At 41.8% G+C, this 23,238-nt stretch overlaps 1 long non-coding RNA gene across 1 annotated transcript in view; it reads left to right on the top strand.

The window, feature by feature from the left end:
* Nucleotides 1–23,004, top strand: part of LOC147577261 (uncharacterized) — a 108,548-nt gene extending 85,544 nt beyond the window's left edge. The window contains exon 3 of the long non-coding RNA XR_015240097.1: nt 22,694–23,004. This is a non-coding gene — a long non-coding RNA (uncharacterized LOC147577261). The remainder of the gene's footprint in view (nt 1–22,693) is intronic.
* The last annotated feature ends 234 nt before the right edge of the window (nt 23,005–23,238 follow it).

The raw sequence follows: 23,238 nt of genomic DNA, 5'->3' as shown, positions 1-23,238 counted from the left end.
GAGGCACAGAATTCAAAGCAGGCTCCAGGCTCTGAGCTGTCAGCACAGAGCCCAACGCAGGGCTCAAATTCACAAACTGTAAGATTATGACCTGAGCCAAAGTTGGACGCTTAGCCAACTGAGCCACCCAGGCACCCCAAGTTGTTTTTTTTTTTTTTTTAAATGGAGGTTTTAAGAGGTGCCTGAGTGGCTCAGTCAGTTCGGTGTCTGACTTTGGCTCAGGTCATGATCATGACCTCACAGTTCTTGAGTTTGAGCCCCATGTTGGGCTTTCAGATGTCAGCACAGAGCCCTCTTCAGATCCTCTGTCCCCCTCACTCTCTGCCCCTTCTCCGCTTGTGCATATGCACTTACTCTCTCACTCTCAAAAATAAATTAAAATATTAAAAATTATTTAAATGGGGGTTTTATGGTGCTTTAGCCAAATTTTATTACTTATTTGACCTTGTGTGTTTTGTACACATTCATTTATACTGTGAAACCTCAGTTATTATAAGAAGAAATACCTAGTTCGGTCCATGGCGACTGTTATAGGTCACCTTGAGCAATAAATTGACCTTTCGATGACAGAGCTCTGTGCAGATGCAGAAAAGCTTACTGTTGTGGCTGGGAGTTAATGTTAAATAATGAGTTACTTACATTAAGTTCTCTTCTAATTTAAGAAAGAAGAATCACATTTGGTAACACAATCGTACAAGGGGCATCTATGTTTCTAGGGACAGACAAAATTGGGAAGAACTGTGAAGACTGAAGGAAACTTGAGAATTTTCTGTACTTTATACTGTGTTCTAGGAGGGAAAAAATAGTATCAGGTTGAGGTAAATTAGCTTAATTCCGATGTCTGGAATGTGGTCACTGGTAGACTCTTCCTTCCATTTGTCGACTAATTGAATATAGATCCCATTAAAAGACATTGGATTCATTTTTCATTTGAATGAAAGGAGCTCAATTTCCCACCAGAGCTAGCCTGTTAAGAATACCTAGCACACAACATGCTTGAAATCTGCCATTGAAACCCCAAGGGATACCAAGTCTCATGTGACAGATGCAGGCACACACACAAGATGAGTTACACTTTAAAATATTTACATTATGAAACTGATTAGTTGTTAGGTCCTTGCATTTATCCTATTGTGAATTAGAAGCCCTCTGAGCATGAAAGTCTAATTTCAGAGCTTCCCTTTTCCCTCCTAGCAAGTGACTTAGGTTTATGAACATGCTAAGGTAATAAACAGTCTAAGGGATGATTGTTAGATTCCAAACAGCTGGAGATTTTGGCAAAAAAATAATAATAATAATTAAAAGTGTATTGTAACAAAGAAAGTGAAAGGTTAAGATTTTCATTAGGAATTTATTATCCTAGTATAAACATTGGCAAACTTGAATTTTAGTCTGAAACAAAACCCTTATGAATTACGCTATCGCTTGCCATTCTGTGTCATTTAATCTTCTATTTTTATACAATATTTATGTCTTAGTAAAAGAAAAAAATGATATAGTTCCTTCATTTTTCCATGAGGTCCAAATATATGTCTTTTTATTTTCAGTTTTTTAAGAGAGAGAGAATGAGAGAGTGTGAGTTCGGGAGGTGCAGAGGGAAAGAAAGAGAGAGAATCTCAAGCAGGCTCCATGCTCAGCTCAGAGCCTGATGTGGGGCTCAATCCCATGACCCTGGGATCATGACCTGAGCTGAAATCAAGAGTTGGATGCTCAACTAACTGAGCTACCCAGGCACCCATATGTCTTTTTTTTTTTTTTTTTTTTAACATCTGTCACAAAAAGGTCTGATGTGTCTGACTCAGACACATATCAAGTCCTCCTGGCTCCCCTTTGATCACACACATTAAAGAGTTTCTACTCTATACTGCTTGCTGAGATCTCACGTAGTCCCACAGCCCTATTCTTCACTTTGCTTCCGGCTGAGTCATCCAAATCCATCTACTCAGGGCGAAGAATCTCTGGGTGTCGTATGCAGCAACTCAGTAGAGTCATAGAATTCAGCTAGGCAGCATAACATACCAGTCTGAAATGTTCCACACATTGTCCCAGCTCTAATCTGTGGGGGAAGACAGGTCTTGTAACCTGAGGGCTGAGTGGCAACTTCTGGTCCAAATCCAAAGTACTTGTCTGCAACCCCCTGACACCTATGCCCATGTCCCACACCTGTGTCTTGAACTTCTGGGTCTTCAGAGTTTTCCCAGACTGAACTTTCACTTCTATCAGTTCTTGGACTTCTTAGTTTTGTCTCTCAGAAGTCTTTGCTGCCCTTTATCTCAACCTTCACAAATAAGATCTTGGGAACCCTGCTATATGTTAAGATGGAGAGAAGAAAGAATAGCCCTTTTGGGCTCAGAAGTACTGGCAGATGTAGCCTTCCTTCTTTTTTCATCCCCAGAAAAGGAAGAAAAGAGAGTTGGTGGGCGGGTAGGAATTTTGGAAAAGTGAAATTATTATGAAAGCTAAGCATTTTTGGTGATCCATTTGGAGTCTTCTTGGCAAAAGATCATGGGAGATTGTTATTGCATGGGGAGCTTGGGGATGTCTCTGACTGGTGGCTCAGACGGGAAGAAGCCAAGAACAGGCTCCTTAGGTCCTGGACTCCAGAAATAAAGAGAGCCTCCTCGTTTCCTTCTAAATGGCCTCACCCACTCCCTAAGCCTAGAGGAGGGGCAAGGATCCCAGGAAAAGCCAGGCCCTGGGTCTTCCTATGGGTTTTATTTTTCAGGATCCTGTGTTACATGCAGTGCTAGAGAGAAAGAAATCCTAAGCAGCTTAAGGGAGGAAAAGTTTTCCCTGACCCTCCTGGGGTTCCTGGCCAGGTCTGAAAATTGAACTGACAAAGGCAGATTAACAGGAGAAAAGCATACATATTTATTTAATATAGGTTTTTATGGGACACAGCAACCTTCATAAGGAAATGAAGATCCAAAGAAACAGTTAGACTTGAGTATTTTTATGATACATTTGATGAAGAGCAAACAGTCACATAAAAATATAACAGTCTAGGAGTATGAGGTAATTGTAATGAACTGGAAGAAACTTAGCAAGGCCTGTTTGTCAGGATTCTTCTCAGTGTCCCTATGTCTTTAGAGATGCTACTGCTCCTTTTCTCCCAGGATAGAGAAAACACTTGTGGGAGGGTTTTAGGACCTGTTTCAGGGAAGAAAGGCAATGGGGGGTAGGGGGATGAGGTGGGGTGGAGGTACTGTCAGATTGGCCTTCCTGCTTCTGCCGTTTTCTCAAACTCCTTCAGCTTAAAATATTCAACATGCCAAGGTGCTATATTTTGGGGTAGCATATTCTGAACCCCAGCAGCAGTGATGACTTTTGTTGCCCAATGGTCTGCAGAATTATCAATTCTGTTATCAATTATCAATCTTAATGCCAGCCCCAGCTGCCTACAGACTCCCTCAACCCCCTGACCTCCTGAGGGGACTTTATTTTGGACTTTTCACTTCCATTCAATATGGGTATTACTACCATTCCCACAGGGCCTGTCAGGAAACACTATCAGCAGACCCCAAGTTCTCTGTGGCCATGGCATGGCCATGGCAGCCTGCAGGGGTTCATCACTTCATTCTAGCTGTTCTCATTAGGCCGTGGCCATTAGAGACTCCCCTAGGAAGAAACTCTTCTGATTTTCCATTTAGCTTGACCTCATGTTTGTGGGGCCCTTTCTGCACCCCTGAAGCTGTCAGGGTACACATATGAATCATCTGAGAGCATTCAGTCATGACAGCTCTTCAACCACTTTTCTCCTCACTGAGCAGGCAAATTAGTTTTACGTTAAAGTTAATAGCATTTATGCTTCAGTTCCTTCAGATGTGTGTGTAACTGCTGAGGCACCAGAGATATAATAGATAGCGCATTCCAATGTGCAAGCTTCCAAAGTATTTAGCAGAAAAGTGTTATAGACCCTTGAACTCTTTGCCCACATCAAGGGCATATAAAGGATTGAAGGGAGGAGAGGCAAGAGAGAGATGGGGAAGTGGATTTTTGCAAAATATATCATGGGTTCGCTGGGAGTCTGATCATAGCCAATGGGCAAGGAATGCCCTTCTCTCAAACCCAATGCAAAGGCCCCCAGGAGAGCCAGAGGAGGGTCTCCACAGTTGGGTCACAGTAATCTGAGGTCAATTCTGGCCTGGGAAGTAAACCTCAGTGTTGAGGTCTGTTGGGACCGGATGTTACTTGCAGACTTTGTGAGGCTAGGAGCACATATATCCTGTGCACCAAATGTAGGTCATAACACAACAAGGAGCTGGCATAAGCTTCTCTTAGGTTCTACCCCAGAGATCCACACATGGGCAGACAGAGCTGATAGAAGATAAAGGTCTGCCTAGATTCCTAGGGGCTGGAATCCTAGATCAGGTACCAGTGCAATAAAATGGAATTCACCTAGGGCAACATAGCTGCAAAATGGATAATCTTGTTTTCTTTTGAGGGGGAGCAGAGCCTTCCAAGGAACCCACAAAATGAGAAAACTTGGAGCCAGCAAATGACAGAATCGGTCAATTCAGAACTTTCTGGTGACCCTCAGACCCTGGAGATGTAAGAAACCACAGCAGGGAAAATGGAAGAGGCAGAAATCAGCAGAGTAGGAACAAGAGAGAGAGCAAGCACAGCCTCTTCCCCAAACTGAGTCTTCCTGTTTGCAGCTGGCCCTGGGCGCCACATACCCACGAGGAACAATTCAATTATAAACCACGGTTGAAGTTTTGAACTTTAATTTGGCTTAGACATACTAAATGCTGAATTTGAGACTAGGTTGGTGACTTAAGAAGTGGACAGAGGAGTCATAGGACCTGCCTGACTTTTTATACCAGGGCAGGGTGAGAACTAGTGCCACCAGATAAGCAAAATTAAACTGCTATCTGACAACATTCCAGAAGTCCCATTTCTTCAGTGTGCCGGTAACGTATGTTTATGGCTTCTTTCATGTAGTCAGTATACGTTTGTTGAGTTGTATCTAGCACCAGGGATGCAGAGGTGAACTAACCAGTGTCCCTGACTCTGAGGAACTTCGTCTTATCAGAGACTAAGTGGACGTGGTCTTTGCAGTGAGATTCAGAGTCTTGAGTCACTTACAACTACCTCTACTAAGCAGTCTCACATAATGCCATATCAGACAGGCAACCCACAGAGCCCCACTCTCCCCAAAGTTCTCGGGTACACCCTCGCTCAAGAATGAGCCATCACGGGACACACCTCTAGTCATCATTGTCTGATTCTGTGACTTATCATGAGTGACCTCTCTACTTGCTGTGTTATACTCTCCCAGTGGGAGGTCACTGTCAACCCAATTCATCCAAGGTGAAGTGGATGGATGCCTGTCACCACCCATGGAGAGTTATTTATGTAAATGTCAGGTCTGAAAGCTGAGCAGTGACAGTATCTGGACATCAAGATAGCCACATGTACTGCCCTGAGAGGCAGGAATTAAAAAGAAAGATGCATGCAAAGCCTTATACTAAAGAGAAAAGAAGAACTGGATGTGGGTAAGAAGACTGATCAGAAGAAAGGCATGCCACAGACCAATGTGTCTTTGGGGCAGTTTCTTTAGAGACTAAAGTCGTAGCAGCTTGGCTGAGTTTGAGAGAGCTGAGCTGCTGGATGCCTGGATAGCCCTTTAAAGCAAAATGGAAACAATGGTCAAGCCAGTGTCACTTACTGCAATAGTAGAAGCAAGAGTATAAACCATAGAAAGTGCCAAGTCCCTGATGATCCATTTTTTTTCCCGTGGAACAGTGCATCAGTTGAAGGGCAGGTGGATCAGCACAGGTGCGGCACATTAGAAGGGTCATGTCACTGCTGAGGAGCCCCAGGTAAAATGTCTGGGCGGTTTTGTGGACCTGAGGGCGGAGTCGGGGAACCGGGTAAGGAGGAAAGAGGTAGGAGTGGAAAAGCATTGAGTACTGAGCCAGAATGAACAAGTGTCTTTACAGTTCTCCAGTTCTTTGATAAGCAGACTTCCAAATGGAGGCCCCTGTGCTGGGAATGCAGGTGTGCATAAGAGCAAGGCTGGCCAGGGACGGCAGCTTCCCCCATATGGCCTGCCAGGGAAACCCTTTATAGTTGCCTATGTTGGGCTTGAAAAATCACACATAGAATTTGGCCTGGAGCTGGACTCTGCAAGAGTATCGAGACAATGTCTCTTAAAAAGATGTTCATGCTACAGTGGCTATGTTTTCTACAAAGAGTGAGAGACATGCTCCCAAAGAAGGAGATTTTAAACCTGAAATGCTTTCTTCCTGGGGTGTCACTGGGACAATCAGCCCCTTTTCAGATCTGGCTTTGTTAAGGAAGTTGTGGGCTGTTCCCGGTGTGGAGACTCAGGCAGCCAGGAAATCCTCTGTGGAAGCATGTGCCTCCCTTCCTTTGACCAATTCCCCTCCCTCCAGAGACCAAAGCACCAGTGATGCCCAGAACTCCAGACTTGGGCTTATAGGTGGTGCCTGAATTATAGTTAGCAAAGGTGAGGGTCCTTTTTTTTAATTTAAAAAAATTTTTTTAATGTTTATTTATTTTTGAGAGAGACAGAGTATAAGCCAGAGAGGGGCCGAGAGAAAGGGAGACACAGAATCCAAAGCAGGCTCCAGGCTCCAGGCTGTCAGCACAGCCCGACACGGGGCTCGAACCCACGAACTATGGGATCATGACCTGAACCAAAGTCGAACACTTAGCCGACTGAACCACCCAGGCACCCCAGTGAGGGTCCTTTTAACTGAACAATTGTCAACTAGGTGGATTTCCATGTTAGGGAATAGGGTGGTTAAAGATGGCTCTGGAGTCAGAATGTCTGATTTATAATCCCAGCTCTGCTAATTACTAACAATGTAGTTGGGTTCATCACATAAATTCTCTGAGCCCTAGTTTTCTCATCTATATGAGAGGCATCTCAACAGTATCTGCCTTATGTAGCTGTTATAGTAAATTGAGTGAAATAACACATGTGAAGTGTTTGGCTATAATACATGCCCGATGGCAGTTATAGATATGGGTTTACTTGGCTGTCTGGGGGAGAGGGACAGCAGAAAGGACAGGGTTAGAGAGTGTGAGTGATGGGCACTTTCACTCTTTCTCAGCTTCCTGGATATTACTCCTGAATCTAGAAGCTCAGTTCCCAGAGAGACAAGGACCTTTCCAGAAATACCCAAAAGGTGTTGGAAATACCTAAAAGGTATTGGAGGAACTTCAGCTCCCTACTCAAATCCCATTCAAAGAGTATCAAACATAAGGCACTCAGGTTAAAGAACTATGTTAAATCTCTCTCTCAAATATAAATAAACATTAAAAAGTTAAAATAAATAAGTGCACAGTCCAGTAAGTTTTGACAGATTTGACACACTTGTAGGACTACTGCCACAATTAAGATAAAAGAGTATTTCCTCACCTACAAAGGTTTCCATATGCCTCAGCAATCTATTCTCTCTTCATCCCTGTGTCCAGGCAACCACTGCTTTACTTTCACTATAGATTAGTTTGCATTGTTTAGAATTTTATATACTTGGAATTATACAGGGGCGCCTGGGTGGCTCAGTCGGTTAAGCATCCGACTTCGGCTCAGGTTATGATCTCACGGCTGGTGAGTTCGAGCCCCACGTCGGGCCCTGTGCTGACAGCTCAGAGCCTGGAGCCTGTTTCAGATTCTGTGTCTCCCTCTCTCTCTGCCCCTCCCCTGTTCATTCTCTGTCTCTCTCTGTCTCAAAAATAAATACTTGGAATTATACAGCATAAATTCTTTTGTGTTTGGCTTCTTTCGTTCAACATGATGATTTTGAGATTACTCCTTGTTGCATATATCAGTAGTTCATCCCTTTTTTACTGATCCCTTGTATGGGTATATACCATATTTTGTTTATCCATATACCTGCTGATGGACAGTTGGGTTCTGTACAATTAGTGGCTATTTTGAATAAAACTGCTAAGATCATTTGTGTATAAATCCTTGTGTGGACATTTGATTTCATTTCTCTTCATAAATATCTAGGAGTTGAATGACTGGATTATAAGGTAAGAGTATGTTTCTTAAGAAATTGCCAAATTAGGGGCGCCTGGGTGGCGCAGTCGGTTAAGCGTCCGACTTCAGCCAGGTCACGGTCTCGCGCTCCGGGAATTCGAGCCCCGCGTCAGGCTCTGGGCTGATGGCTCAGAGCCTGGAGCCTGTTTCCGATTCTGTGTCTCCCTCTCTCTCTGCCCCTCCCCCGTTCATGCTCTGTCTCTCTCTGTCCCAAAAATAAATAAACATTGAAAAAAAAAAATTAAAAAAAAAAAAAAGACATTGCCAAATTATATTCCAAAATAACTGTACCATTGTTCATCTCCAACAGAGATGAAAACTAGAGTTCCAGTTGCTCTATGTTTTTGCCAATACTTTGGATTGTCGGTCTTCTTATTTTTGGCTATATCTAGTATATCTCATTGTCGTTTTTATTTGCTTTGTCCTAATGACTAATGATGTTGAACATTTTTTCCATGTGCTTAAGCCTTTGGTACATCTTCTTTTGTGAAATGTTTGCTTGTCCATAATATTTTGAGTTAAAAAATATGCTTTGAACAGTAATATCAAAGTATCAATGACCACACAAAATGACAACTTTGAGATATCCCTTCTCTAAATTCCCAACATGCCTTTCTTGTTTATGCTGCTTCTAGAGACTCAACTTTAGAGTGAGGCTAACACTGCTTCACTATTTCATCCTCCATATATTTCGCTGGTTACTCCTCATGGTCTTTTTCATATGTCTACATTGAATTAGCTTGCCTATTAATGAAAGAATGTTTTGTTTTATTAATTTCACAGATGGGTTACATATCTATTCTCTTCAAATTGAGCATTTGTACAAAATGGAAGTTTACAACCCATGTTTCAGTGAATCTGTTTAAAGTTCAGAAATTCTATAACCAGATTTCATTTTATTTTTATCTTTATGGAGGATGATTATAAGATGGGATGGAAGGAATTGAGAAAGGCAGGAAATGATTAGAGAAACATTTCAGTTTGAAATTGTAATTTTATGCTCAGAGGGCCTCCTGTTAGTTCTTGGCACTGCTTTGCTAGAGATTTAGGTGCAATTACTCATCACGATGCTCTAGAGAAAAACTCAACAGCCAAGGGATCGAGAATAGCCAAGAAACAGGACACGTGCATTCAGCCAGGCTGCCCTGGTGAGCAAAAGCCAGTTTGAATCCCTGAAGATTCTGGGGGTAGGGGCAAGGAAAACTGAGGGACTATTAAAGAAACATGATCAGCAAGATGGGATAAATTGAGGGGCTTACTGAGAAGAATTACTAAGGGAGAAAAGTTCCAGCCAAGAAAACAGTAGGAACTTGACAAATGTGGCTGACGCGGGGGGGGGGGGGGGGGGGGGCAGAATTGTTCTGCTAACGATGATGTATAGCCAACCAAGTGTTGGCAGGATTATGCATTCCAAATAGTTCCAGATTAACATTACAGATGGGAGAGGAGTGTTTATCACAATTTTGTGTGAATAGATACAGGGCTGAGAAAATTAAGCATGAGAAAATTAAGCACAGAAAAATGTAGGAGGAATATCAGGGCAGGAAGAAAAGAACTTTCCAAACTTGTTTGGCTCTGGACTAGCTTTCCAAACGTGCAGTGGTGAAGACTCTGGAATTCAACATTCCAGGTGTTAGATACCTTCTCTTTGGGCCCCTGGTGACTTATGACAATTGCCCTGGGCTGTCCCTGCTATGTTAGCAGAGCTGGTGAAACTTTGGCTAGCCCAGCATCCAGAATTTGCTTCAGTAAATCACGCCTCTTCCAAAATATGCAGTCTGTGGGACTGTTAGTCATGTCTCCCCACCTCCACACCAAGAGGTGTACATGCATGTGACCCTACTTCTAGATCAGTTAGACTCCTGGTCACACTTACTGAGCTCTTGCTAGTTGCCAGAAACGATTCTTTTTCATTGTTTGTTTTTAATTAAGGTATAATTGACAAATAACATTATATTAGTTTCAGGTGTACAGCATAATGATTAAATATTTGTATATATTGAGAAATGGTCACCACAATAAATCTAGTTAACGTCCATCACCACACATAGTTATAGAATTTTTTTTCTTGTAATGAGATTTTTAAGATTTACTCTCTCAGCAACTTTCAAATATAGAATACAGTATTATGAACTATATTTGCCACACCATACATTACATCTCCATGACTTATTTATTTTATAACTGGAAGTTTGTAACATTTGACTTCCTTCACCCATTTTGCCCACCCCCTACCTCTAGCAGCCATCAATCTGTTCTCTGTATCTATGAGCTTGGACTCTTTGTTGTTGTTGTTGTAAAATCCACGTATAAGTAAGACCAGAGAGTATTTGTCTGTCTCTAACTCATTTCACTTAGCATAATGCCCTCAAGGTCCATCCATTTTTGTTGAAAACGGTGAGATTTCATTCTTTTTTATGGCTGAGTAGTATTCCATTCTGTGTATGTATCACATGTATATCTATCATATCTTTTTTATCCATTCATCCATCAATAGACACTTAGGTTGTTTCCATATCTTGGCTATTGTAAATAATACCGCAGTGAACATGGGGATGCAGATATCTTTTTGAGTTAGTGCTTCTTTTTTTTTTTTTTTTTTTTTTTTTTAAGTAGGCTCTATGCCCAACATGGGGCTTAAACACACAACCCCAAGATCAAGAGTTGTATGCTTTACCGACTGAGCCAGCCCGGTGCCCCTGAGTTAGTGTTTTTGTTTTTTTCACCAGGAACTATTCTTAAGGGTTCACGTATATTAATTCATTTAATTCTCAGAACATCTCCATGAGGCAGGTACATTTTACAGATGAGCAAACTGAGGAAAAGAGAGTTAAATGACTTGCTCAGGATCACATAGTTAGGAAGAGATTTGAACTTGGCAGTCAGTTCTTGCTGGCTGCAGAAAACACAGGGAGAAAGATATTTCAGCGTTTCCAGCTTCTAAAGTAAAGACAGGCAGGAAAAGAAGGGGGTGGGAGATGTTGAATGAGTCACCTACAATGTCTGCCAAATCTGGTTACTTTTTGTTTTTTTTCCCTCTGTTATTAACTGTTTCTTCCTGCCTGTCATAGCTTTACACATGATTCAAACACATCTCCAGTGTCAGACTCATTGCTTCACACACCCACATCTTTTAAAAGACTTGCAATTTCATTTTGAAATTGATTGCGTTGTAGTCTTCATAGTCGCAGATGTCATCTGAAAATGGCAGATACATTTACAGTCTCTGACAGCTGAAGAGAGACTGACCACAGTCTTTGACTGATAACTGGTATGGATACTAGAGTGCTTGGGGAGGGATATTTGAGTAAGGGATGATGTCAGCAAATGGGCATCTCAGCGTATTTTCTATATCATATTTGCTTTCTTACATAACCTGGTATCCTAGGTTCCTGAACAGTGAATACTAGGAGCACAAGAACTCACTGAATATAGCACCAATGTAACTTAATACTTTCTTCCCTCCCCAGTGCTATGTCTGCCTTAAGGAGGATGGATATTCAAAGAATGTGGGGAACATTAACAATGACAACAAGAAAAGTCTATAGGCTTGAGGCCCACTGAGCTCCCAGGCTCATCCACTCCTCAGTCCTCCTGGTTTCCCTTCTGTCTCCCTGTCAGCATCCTTACCTACAGCTTTCCTTAACCCTCTGCTGCTGTGGCACAGAACCTGACCGCCATTGCAGCCCCACTGCTGACTTACCTGTTGATGCTGGTATCTGCTGAGCCACTGGAGTGCTCTCTCAAGGTGAAGAACGTCTCCTTACATGATGTTTCACAACTCATTTTTTAAAATACTAGAATAGTGACATCACTCCCTCAGTCTCCTGTGACGACTCCCTGGAGAGGCTGAGACAACTTGTCTCTGGGCAGCTTTGGGAGAATTTTGGGTAGGACCAGACAGCATCTTATCCTCTATTAAAACAGAATTAAAATTAAAATCATGGCAGGGGTGCCTTTGATGAAGTTCTGGGGTGATGGTGGGGTGCTCTGGAGCCAACGGCCAAGAAGGAATTCTTGAAGATGTCTTTGGTGCAAAAAAGTGATTTTATGAAAGCACAGGGACAGGACCTATAGGCAGAAAGAGGTGTCCTGGGGTTGTGATGGGTAACTGATTATACATCCTCAGGTTTGGAAGAGGTTAGGGATAGAGTTAAGTCCCTAAGGTATTTGGGAAGCAAGGTTTCCAGGACCTTCAGGGGCTAGTTGTTTTTGGAAAATGCCATTTATTACCGTCTAGTAAAGCCTTAGTCATGACACTTTCAGATGTATATCAGGCGGCCATAAGCTTGGGGTATGATTACCAGCATATATCTTGGGGCAGTTGAGATAAAGGGAGTTTCCAAAGGAATTTTTATATGTTAAAATAGACTTACAGGATCCTGGGAGGTCAGTATAACCTTAAGCTAAGATTCTCTTTTGCCCCTAGCAAAGTGTCATCATGAAGGCAGCTGAGCTCCTAGAGGGAGGTCACTCTGCCAGTTTCAAGGACTTGTCAATGGGCTGTAGGCAGTAAGGAAATTTAGTTTTTCATTTGCCTTAGTTTCCCACATCACCATGGCAAGCACTTAAACCCCTTTCCTTTGTTCTTAGTAGCCAGGAGTATCTGAGGAATATCATATATATTCCACTTGGGTGCGTGTGTAGTTGGGGGGGTGCTTTTAGCCTGTACTTTGCCCTCCACTTGCCCCATGCTCCCTCATCATGGGGCAGTTGGCTCAGTCAGTTATGTGTCTGACTCTTGATTTTGGTTCAGGTCATGATCTCACACTTTGTGAGATCAAGCACCAAGTCAGTCTCTGTGTTGACAGCATTGAGCCTGCTTGGGATTCTCCCTCTCTCTCTGTCTCTCTGTCTCTCTCTCTCTCCCTTCCCCACTCAAAGAGTGTACACTATCTCTCAAAAATAAATAAATAAACTTAAAAAAAATAAAATCATGGCACACACACACACACACACACATATAGTTCTTTCTTGAACAACATGGGTTTGAACTGCTTGGGTCCACTTATACATGTGATGAGGGAGAATAAGGCAGGTTGAGCATCAAGCACAAGCTAGCACAAGCCCCCACCCGCCAGTCCAGGTGGGATATGTGTGATATTCCTCAGGCACTCCTGGCTGCTCAAGAACAAAGGAAAGGGAAGGAAGAAAACAAATGGTTAACTGACAGAGATCACAGTCATACAGAACATGAGTGTCCATCAGTTTACAAATATCTTAGTAAATTACAAGACAAAGGCAATCTTATCAATAGCCTGATCTCCAGAAACCTATAGACTCAGTTTCCTGGAGCCCTAATATCACCGTTCCCTCCATAGTGATGCGGGGAACAAATGCAAGAAGGAAATGGCAGGTAAAATTAAATTTCCTTATAATCTGCAGCCCCTGGACAAATACATGAGGCAAATTCAGAGTATATTTGTCTTAATGTTAATGCCTTACTAGGGGGAAAACAATCTTAGGTTGACAACAACAAGGCCTCCAGTGTTTTAGGAGGCCTCTTTCACATATCAAAGTCCCTCTGGAGGCCTCCCTTTTGTCTTTATTTCCCCCCCCCCCCCCCCACTCCATAGGATATAACCAGCCACTCTTCACAACCCCAGTGCAGCTCTTTCTGCCCATAGATCTTGTCCCCGTCCTTTAATAAGATCCCCCTTTTGCACCAAAGACATCTTCGAGAATTCTTTCTTGTGATGTCCAGACCCCACTACCATTCCAAAACCTCATCACATGGATTTTTTTCAATAAATACAATAGAGTACTGTAAATGTATTGTCTCTTCCTTATGATTTTCTTTCTTTCTTTAAAAATTTGTAATATTTATTTTATTTGAGAGAGAGAGAGAGAGAGAGCATGAGCGGGGGAGGGACAGAAAGAGAGAAGGAGACACAGAACCCAAAGCAGGATCCAGGCTCTGGACTGTCAGCACAGAGCCCGAAACGGCTCAAACCCACAAACTGCAAGATCATGACCTGAGCTGAAGTCAGTGCTTAACTGACTGAGCCACCCAGGCACCCCCTTATGATTTTCTTAATAACATTCTTTTCTCTACTTACTTTATTTTTAGAATAACGTAGGTAATACACATAACATACAAAATATGTGTTGCTCAACTGTTATCATAAGGCTTCTGGTAAACAGTAAAGTTTTGGTGGGAGTCAAAAGTTACACATGGAATTTTGTATTAGTGGCCCTAACCCCCGGGTTGTTCAAGGGTCAATTGTATATATATGTTAAAGATTTAATTTTACTTATTAACCAATGAAGGAACCAGGCAGGCATTATAACTCTAAGAACAGATGTATTTATAGATCAGAAATATTGAAATTCATATGTAAATGGAAGCAAACTGGTTTTTCCACAGGTTTTTCCACGGGGGTGGGGAGAATCAACTGTACCTCTATCAGTCAGGAGGAAATTTACATGTTCATGAGAACCATTTTGCATTACTATCAACCACTTACAACTGAAAAGTTTCCAAAATAGCCCAAAGACAACTGAGAGATTAGAATCAGATAACCTGAGGCTGTGCTCTGTCAGTTCCTGGTTTTCCAGGAAGCAGGATGCTCTTTCTACAACCCTCACAGCATCTCTCTCCCTTGATGGCCAGCAAATTCCATGTACCATTCACATTGGGGCAGCCTTAATGCCAGGGTTCCTGGGATTAACATGAGCTCCAACATTCGTTTTTTTTTTTTCCTGTTTCTCTTGGGGCCACTTGTTCCTTATGTAAACAGTGCTCCTGGAGGTCTGCCAGAGCTCTAATATGGGTATAGAGATCAGGACTCCTCTGGGACGCTAGCTGTTGAGTCAGAAGCTTTGTTTGTATTGCTCTATTGGGGGAGGGTGTGGCTTGAGGATTGGTGGGAGAAAACTGCAGGAAAGACACATTGGGACCAAGATGTGAAGCATCTTCTGTGCCACACTACAGGTTTTGGTCTTGACCCTAAAGGCAGTGGAGAATAGCCATAGTCTTATAATAGATCAGTGTGATGATCATGGCTTGGTTTTCATTAGATAACTGGAGGTGGCATGAAGGACACACCATACTGAGGAAACCAAAGATAATTCAGGGGGTGGGAGGGGTGAGATGAAATGGAGGTGGTAAGTCTTAGCTTATGGAATTGTCTTGAGTGATCAGAAATGACTTTTAGAGAATTTTCTGCTCATCACAAAGACCTACCTTCCACTCTTGTCTTCATTTTATCTCCAAATTTGTCCTGCTCTCCCTTCCTGCCTTCTTGAAGCTTCCCTTTCTTCATCAGCCCCTAAGCTAGGAGAACACTCAGCCACCAACCTCTGTCCAACACTGTCACTCAGTCATGTCTGAAATGCTTAACAGGATTCATGCTTTGTGCAAGGGTCCTATACAGTTTTCAGGAACCAGGGTGTCAAAGGCAAATGAACCTGAACAAGGAAAGTAAGGAAATTGATTTTACTCAGAATTGCAATAGGAAGAGCTTCTAGATGTCAAAATCAGAGTGTCTCTGCAGAGAGGTTTCCCCTAAGACTTTTGTAGGGAGAAGCAGACAAGTTATAGATGGAGTGATCTTACAGTTGGAGTTGCTTCCTTCATCAGGAGAAGCCCCAGTCAGCCAGCTGATCCAAAAAAAAAAAATATTTATATCTGTGTCTAGTTAGTTGCTTTTTTTTTTTTTTTTTTTTGGAGGAGTGGTGGTATAGGGGTCAAGGGCAATCTGCCTAAGATGGGCCACTTTGGCATACAGATTATGCTCAGCTGAAAACAATCAAGACCCAAAAGACTCAGGAAGAAACTTTTTGCTCCCTTACAATTGCCTAGAAGAATTTGGATAGAGGACCTGCTCCAGGAAGAGAACTATGACCATAGAGAACTCCATTATGTGACATGAACCAGGTATGGTGATGGAGAGGAACCCTGCAAGGCCTGTTTCATCAAAGTCCTCTATGTCCCATTGCTTCTGAGTGGCCCAGCAAGCACTCATTTACCAAGCATTTACTCTTTTTCATTATCCTGCAAATTGTATTCCTTCCCTTTGAAGTCCCAGACCCCTGCCCCCTTCTCCTTAGTTCTGAGTGTCTTTGGAATTTCCATGTCTGTGTGGATTCCCCATACATACAAAATTAAGTTAGATTTTCTCCTGTTAATCTGTCTCATGTCAATTTGATTCTTAGTCCAGCGTAAAGGACTTTGAAGGGCAGGGGAAATTCTTCCTCTCCTATTGGGAGGGGTCAATTCATCCAATCATGTTTGAGACTATTTAAAGAGACAACAAGCCCAAAATGAAGTCACTTGTGTAAGACCACATCACCAAACTAAGGCTTCAAACCTAACCTAACTGCAGTTTCAGCCTTTCCCAGGAAAATAATCTTAACAAGTCAGTTTGGAATTTCCTGGTCAGCACTAATGAGGAAACCCGCCTGATAGACCACTGCTATCCCCAAAGGAAGGTGACCTTGCCTAAAGCAATCCAGTTTTTACTAGTAACATCCTTGACCTGACCCCTGCTGCCAATAAAATCTCCCATTTTGTACAGCTTTTTGGGGTAATTTTCTATTTGCTTGATGGGATGCCGCCCAATTCATGAATCATTGAATAAAACCTATTAGATCTTCAAATTTACTCAGTTGAGTTTTGCCTTTCAACAAGACAAAGAATAGGAATTCGGAGGGTCTGTGTCTGGCCCTTTCATGGTAAACAAGGGGGTATTGCAAGCCTTTCCAAAAGGAAAGGGGTAGGTCTTTACAGGATTCCTTTCTAGTAACACAAAAAGGTGGAGGATTTCAGAAAACCAAAGGTTGGGAAGATTAATCCTCTCTGTTTTCCAGAAGAACAGGGACCAGGTAAAGTTCAATGTTGTCAGTGATTATGGATTTATAGAGAAATCAAATCTCCAATCTTAGTGTAAAGAAATCAGACATTACATCCAAGAAGAAGTTGAAGTGCTAATATCCTGACCCCTAGTATTGCAACTCACTCTTTTTTACACAGGTTAGGAAATCCAAAGCCTCTCAGTATCACGCAAGTCTCATTAACAAATGGGTGGGAGTGAGCACTGATATAACCTGGCTAGCATGTGTCCCATCGAAAGGGGCAAATGCTCCTGAGCTCCCAATTCCCATGTTGGGAATAGGGGCCCAATGTTGAAAGACATTGTTTTCTTAATTTCAACAAGGGTTTCTGATTATCTGCTTGTTTATATTTCTATAAAGACATTTATTTAGACAAAATATCTAAAAATCTAGGGGCGCCTGGGTGGCTCAGTCGGTTAAGCGGCTGACTTCGGCTCAGGTCATGATCTTGCAGTCCGTGAGTTCGAGCCCCGCGTCCGGCTCTGTGCTGACAGCTCAGAGCCTGGAGCCTGTTTCGGATTCTGTGTCTCCCTCTCTCTGACCCTCCCCCATTCATGCTCTGTCTCTCTCTGTCTCAAAAATAAATAAACGTTAAAAAAAAATTTTTTTTTAAATCTGATGGAAAACCAATTATTTTAATTGAAGTATAGTTGACATACAACATTATATTAGCTTTAGGTGTGATAGGGAAAAATTATGTTATAAGATGGCCGACAGGACTGATAGGAGAATTCCAGTCCCTGCCGGAGGACTCCACTTCAGGTTCTTCTTACTGCCCCACTTGCCACGTGCCCCAAATCACTACTAATGCGGATGTAACAGACTATAAATTGTTCCTTCTGCTTATGCTGGGGGCTCAGACCTCTGGGGAGTTATCTCCTCTGAGCCCACCCGTGTGAAATTAATCTCCTGCCTTCCAAGATCTGCCAGTGCCACTTGGTTCTTCCACTGGGTGATCCAGACCAGGTTCCGTAACAGGTGTACAACATAGTGATTTGACATTTATACGCATTAGGAAGTGCCCACTGTGATATGTGCTGTTACCATCTGTCATACAACGTTATAATATCAGTGACTGTATTCCCTCTGCTGTACTTTTCATCCCTGTGACTTAACTGATTTTCTAACTGCAAGTTTGTACCTCAGTCCCCTTCACCTTTTACCCATCTTCCCACCTCAATCCCCTCTGGCAACCACCAGTTTGTTCTTTGTTTTTACAAGTCTGTTTCTATTTGATTTGTTTGTTTTGTTTTTTGGATTCCACATATAAATGAAATCATATGGTATTTGTCTTTCTGTGTCTGTTTTATTTCACTTAGTATAAGTGAAAGTTCCCTTAGGGCCATCCATGTTGTGGCAAGTGGCAAGATTTTCAAATAAAATCTCCTAATTTAAGAGTTGAAAGCATAATAAATTCCAGGAAAACCCATCAGGAAAATGACAGACCATCAAGTTTGCAACCTCCCTTGTGGAGGTCACCCAGTTACAAACTCACTTGATCTTACTTTACTTTTTGTAACCACCCACAAAGGAGAGCACAGCAGCAATAACTGCAGGTTCTGCAGAGGGGTTGACTGATGGCTTGGGGTTACCCAGCTGGTAAGTAGCCTCCTTGAGTTGGAAGCCAGCTCTCCATGACTGTGCCTGCTCTTGCTGGGTACCACACATGGTCCCTTACAGTCCAATCCCAAGTTCCCTCCTCTTCTATTAATAGAAAAATGGGAAGGGGGTGGGTGTTACATGGCATAGCCATCATTTTCTCTCCAATTCTAAAATTCTGGGCACCTCCTCTAATTCTGTTTGCAACTCCACTGAGCAATTTAGTAGGCTTGTAAGTTACATCCTAACTCACTCATTTTAGAAAATAAATGTTTCATTATTTACTCTCAAGCTGGTCATCTGTTTCTTCAGAAGCTTCTGTCTCCCCATGTGCAGAATCTGAAATGACAATCAGGATCTTAAGAGAGATGAAGGTGAAGAATAGACCAAAAAAGGAATAATTATTTTATTGGTCAGCTGACCAAGGAGCAGGACAAAAAATCAGTTATGAATAACAATGACTTTTAACTCATTGAGTTAACTTGTTTCTTATGACCAAGATAAAACTCAGATTGAAGATGTCTAGAGATAGGATACATTTTAATTTCCAGAAAGTCCTCTTCAGCCATCACATAGGTTAACAGCTTCCCAGATAGTTATCTTATTTATCTGGCTTTTAAAAATATCAGCTGCAACGAGAGGTCCTCAAAAAAGATGGCCTTTTAAAAAGTACATTTCACCAAGTGGGAACTTCTTTTTTTAAGATTTTATTTTTAAGTACTCTCCCCCCTCAATGTGGTGCTCAAACTTACCACTCAGATCAAGAGTCACACCATTCAAGCCAGCTAAGCGCCCCAAGTGGGAGTTTCTTGTATTCTCTAGGGCCCTGTCAGAACTTTTAGAGTTAATTGATGGGACAAGATAATGACATGAGCTCAAATGATTTCTGTTTTCTCTTTACCTTGCTTTGCAAGAAGAATTTTATTTTTCCATCCTGTGTGAACAAAAGACTTTAACTTTGAGAATCTGGGAAGATAGCCAAGAAAAGTCACCCTCTGAAAAACAAAAACTGTGGGAATAAAATGAATGACATTAACTGACTCCTGAGGAAATAACACATTTAAATGATGATGGTTAAGTGGGAAGCATTCCACCAGAGCAAAGTTTCTCAAAGTGAATTGTAAATAGAAACCTACTAGAAAGAGTTGCATGGCTGAATCATTTCTGCAAGTATTGGATTAAATAATGTTGAAACACATTCATTGTTGTAGGATTTCTCAGAACCTTTAATATATTGATACATTGTGAACTCTTTTTAAAAAAAAAATTTTTAATGTTTATTTTTGAGAGAGGGGCAGAACGCAAGTGAGGGAGAGGCAGAGAATCGGAAGCAGGCTCCAGGCTCTGAGCTGTCAGCACAGAGCCAGATGCGGAGCTCAAACTCACAGATAGCGAGATCGTGACCTGAGACGAAGTTGGACGCTTGATGGATTGGGCCACCCAGGTGCCCATACGTTGTGAACTTCTAAGAGAAGTTTAGTATGTAGTATTTTCCAAAAGTGTTTTACAGTGGAATCATTTTTTTCTAGACAAGTCTACTGAGGTATTTTCTTAATTTCAACAAGGGATTCTGATTATCTGCTTGTATATATTTCTATAAATAAGTTTCTTTATAAAATAAATACTTATGCGAGTAAGTCTATACAAAAAGTTATTTATACAAATGAATTGTAGCATGTCTCAATATGTGCTGTGCTTTCAGTTTGAGAAGGAAAGTTGAAAAAGAGAATTGGATAAGAGGCAGAATTTGTGCCAGGCCAACTAGTTGTTTCTCTGTAGTGGGTGGGTGCTAGTTTATAAGGGCCTCCATAACAAAGTACCACAGACTGGGCAGCTTAAAGAACAGAAATCCATTTTTTCCTAGTTCTGGAAGCTAGAAGTCCAAGACCAAGGTATGAGTAGGGCTGGTTTCTTCTTCCTTGGCTTGCAGATGGCCTCCTTCTCCCTGTGTCCTCATGTGGTCCTCCCTCTGCGCTTGTTTGTGTACTAATCTGCTCCTTTTATAAAGACACCAGGCATATTGGAACACAGCCCACCCTAATCACTTCCTTTTACCTTACTTACCTCTTTACAGGCCTCCCTCCGAATATAGTCACACTCTGAAGTACTGAGGGTTAGGACTTCAACATGTGAATTTTGAGGGGACATAATTCAGCTCATACCAGTGGACCAGGAATATAAATTACCAAGAGCTGGCTACATATTCCATTGAGACTGTAGCATTCTTTGCACCCCATCCCAGTCCTCTTTGAGCTGGCTTTTGAACCTGAGATGAACCCCAGAGGATGTTCCAATTGGGAGGAACCAGCCTCACAGCCAGACATAGTCTCTTGGATCATTATATTTCCCAAGAAACTTAATACATTAGCCTGCTGGTTTATGAGCTAATCTCTTGAAAGTCTGTTCAAGATGATTCAGTTTCCCTGGACCTGATCACACCTAACTGGATGGATAAATGTATTTTTTAAACTAACAGAGCTGGGGGCCAGATATTGCCCCTGCTGTGCCTCTAGCAGGAGAGCCAAGAAAAAGGAATGATCTCTGACTGAGGGTCAACTATGCAGCAGGGACTATGTATCATAACACCTCACATGTCCTGAACTGCATTGGGCATTTTACATTACCATCATCTCATCTATTGCTTGCAACATCTCCTTGAGATAAAGGTACTATTATCACCTCTAGATTAAAGACAAGGAAATTGAATTCTAAAGAAGATACTCATTAGTCATACAAATAGGAAATAATTTGAAGCCTCCAATGCTCTTAGCTACAACCCCACATATAGTTTATTGATGTCACTTGATTTTAGAGGGAGCAAAAACTGTTCCTCTATCATCTTATGTTCTGTAACTAGGGCCTATGATTTAAACTGACAAAAAACACCCCAGATTAACAGGAGAAAACATTTTTAACCTTTATTTATTTATTTTGAGAGAGAGAATGAGCAGGGAGGGGCAGAGAAAGAAGGAGAGAGAGAAACCTAAGCAGGCTCCATGCTAAGTGTGAAGCCTGCCGTGGGTCTTGATCCCACGAACCATGAGATCATGACCTGAGCCAAAATCAAGAGTTGGACGTTCAGCTGACTGAGCCACCCATGAGCCCCTTATTAATATTTTTATAGGCATGGGGACTTCACAGTAAAGAAGTGAAAACCCAAAGTAATGGTTAGATTTGGGGGTTTATATGTTATTTTAACAAAGAATGATACATTGTGGCAAAGTGATTAGATAAAGGAAAATGGTGTTGGGGCTCCAAAGGACAGTAAGGTGTGGGAAGTTGACTAGGAAATGTGTGGTAGATAAGAGTTGTTTAGTAAGATTTGCTATGCTGACTCCAACTCCAGGTGCCCTCTCCAACGATAAAGCTGATTCTCTTCCTAGTATGGGAGAGAGGAACACCTTTACAAATGGAAATTCATGTCACTTCTGTGAAGGGGAATTTATGCCCTGCTTTTAGGCAGAAAGGGGGAGGGCAGAGAGCTTCTCCTACGTCTGCTGTTTCTCAATTGCCTTCAGCTTAAAATAATAAAAGTAATCCTTATGCCAAAATTGGCATACTTTGGGATGAAATATTTGGATCCCCTTCAGTTCTTACAATCTTTAGAGATGAGGAAGGAAAATGAGGGCTAGAGTTGTTCAGGGTTATAAAGTTAATAAGCAGAAACTAGACTGTAAGCTGATCTTTTTGACTTCTGAAGTACCAGTATACGTACTATGTAACTAGAATTTTTTAAATAAATGTTTTATTTCAGAACAGTTTTAGATTTACAAAAAAAAAAATTGCAAAGATTGTATAGAGAGTTCTCATATACTCTGTACCTAGATTCCCCTCTTATGAACATCTTACATTAGTGTGGTACATTTGTTACAGATGACAAATCAGTATTGATACATTATTTTTTTAAAGTTTTTAAAAAAAGCTTATTTATTTATCTTGAGAGAGAGAGAGAGAGAGAGAGAGAGAGAGAGAGAGAGAGTCAGGGAGGGGCAGAGAGTGAGGGAGAGAGAGAATCCCAAGCAGGCTCTGTGCCACCAGCACAGAACCTGATGTGGGGTTTGAACTCACGAACCATGAGACCATGACCTAAGCCAAAACCAAGAGTCAGACACTTAACTGACTGAGACACTCAGGCACCTCTAGATAGGTTATTATTATTAACTAAAGTCCATACTTTATTCAGATTTCCTTAGTTTTTATTTAATGTCTTTTTTTTTCCTGTCCAATGATCCCATCCAGGATGCCACATTGCGTTTGGTCATCATGTCTCCTTAGACTCCACATGGCTGTATCAGTCTCTCAGACTTCGCTTGTTTTTGATGGCCTGGACAGTTTTTAAGAGTACAGGTCAAGTATTTTGTAGAATGTCTCTCAGTTGGGATTTGTCTGATATTTTCTTTGCGATTAGACTGGGGTTATGTTTTGGGAAAAGGCCACAGAGAAAGAGCATCATTTTCATCACATCATATCAGAAGTATGTACTATCAACATGACTTATCACTGTTGATGTATGTCAGGCTTCTGCAAATAAAGATAATTTTTTAACTGCCTTTTCCTCCTGGGTATCAATTCATTCTCACGTTTCTGTACAGCAGCAGTCTCCAATCCTGTGCTTTTACAAGAACTCTACTGTGTAGCTGGCTGTACCATGTAGTAACTGCATGTCATTCTGTTGCTAAGGGGAGGGATTTGTTCTTGCTTTTGTCCTTTGTGAGCGAGTTTTTGTGCTTGCATGTGCATGTGTGTGCACGTGTGTACGTGTGTACGTGTGTGTATGTGTGTGT

The sequence above is a fragment of the Puma concolor genome, chromosome C2 (assembly GCF_028749965.1).
Source record: "Puma concolor isolate L17-30 chromosome C2, mPumCon1.1.hap2, whole genome shotgun sequence".
In the NCBI taxonomy this organism is placed as follows: domain Eukaryota; kingdom Metazoa; phylum Chordata; class Mammalia; order Carnivora; family Felidae; genus Puma; species Puma concolor.
Note: the sequence above shows the minus strand (reverse complement) of the source record. Positions and strands in the feature narration are given on the sequence as shown.